Genomic DNA, 1,450 nt, shown 5'->3' on the forward strand with positions numbered 1-1,450 from the left:
TTAATTGTTCAATTGTACTTGTTTGATTAATAAAGCAATTTATATTCAATTATTTAGTGCTAATCATTAGAAAGTTTATATTGTCAAGGCAAATCACCAGCTCAAACATTTAAAACTATCCTTATAAAAATATAGCTACAAGGTCAGTATCAAATGACTCTTGCACAAGACAAGGCTGCTTTTATGTAGTTCTAGAAACTTTTTTTAATACCCCAATCTCAGTCAAAGTACAGAAACCTCAAGAGCAGTGACATGAAGGTAGCTTGAAATACAAGTATAACCTTGTATTTCAAGGTTTTTCCAAAAAAGAAAAGAGGTGGTGTCTACCAGTATGTGATGAACATTAGTTTTAATAGTCCGGTAAAAATTGAACGGTGTAGGTTAATTGGTTGGGTCTTCGGCTTGGTCCTCCTCCAGTTGTTGGGCTTCCTTTTTGGTTTCCCCATCCTTTGCCTCCTGCTGGGAAACTGGAAATTTGTCCTTGTTGTTCTCCTTTTTCCATTTCATTCTCCTGTTCTGGAACCAGATTTTTACCTGCCTCTCAGAGAAAGCTAGGGCGTGGGAAACCTCAATTCTTCGCTTCCTAGTCACATAAGGGTTAAAAAGGAATTCTTTTTCCAGCTCTAGGGTTTGGAAAGGACTGTAGGTTTGTCTTTCTCGTCTTCTAGGGAAACATTTGAGAAGGAGACGAGCTCTGATTTAAGTGGTCTGGGTCCTCGCCAATATTACCACTGGACGATTTACAGTCAGGATATTGTACCAGCTCGGCCTCTTGCTGGGTCGTAAAATTTGGCTGTCTCTGTAAATCACTGTATCTGTAAGACTTCGTGACAGGTGATCCCGCTGCAGGGGGGGAGGCAGCTTCAGTGGAGGATGGGGGGGGGGCGGGGGCGGCCTGGTAGGCAGGGGCCGGGTTGCCACACCGCAGGGGTGGAATTCCTGTATGATGTTCTTGATGTCATCCCACAACTCTTCTGGTCTTTGGTCTTTAGTTTAATGTATCCAATTTGTTCGTCAGATGATCTCTAAATTCAGATGGGATACATTTAATGTCATATTTTCACTCTCGTGGACTTGTTTTCATTTTCTTCAGCTTCAGTTTGAATTTGCATATGAGCAATTGATGGTATGTTCTACAATCTGCCGCTGGCCTTTTTTCAGCTGATGATATGGAGCTTTTCCATTGTTTCTTTCCACAGCTATAGTCAATTTGATTTCTGTGTATTCCATCTGGTGAGGTCCATGTGTATAATTATTTCTTATGCTGTCTAAAGAAGGTATTTGAAATGAGCAAATTATTGATTTTGCAGAATTCTATCATCATTTCTGTCACCAAGGCCATATTTTCCAACTACTGATCCTTCCTCTTTGCTCCCAACCTTTGCATTCCAATCACCAGTAATAATCAATACATCTTGATTGCATGCTTGATCAATTCCAGATTGAAGAA

General features: G+C 40.3%; 1 pseudogene; it reads right to left on the reverse strand.

Moving 5' to 3' along the window:
• Positions 1–381: 381 nt before the first annotated feature.
• LOC102830665 overlaps positions 382–1,450 on the reverse strand; it is a 2,860-nt pseudogene continuing 1,791 nt past the window's right edge.

The sequence above is a fragment of the Chrysochloris asiatica genome, unplaced genomic scaffold, assembly GCF_000296735.1.
Source record: "Chrysochloris asiatica unplaced genomic scaffold, ChrAsi1.0 scaffold00021, whole genome shotgun sequence".
Taxonomy (NCBI): Eukaryota; Metazoa; Chordata; class Mammalia; order Afrosoricida; family Chrysochloridae; genus Chrysochloris; species Chrysochloris asiatica.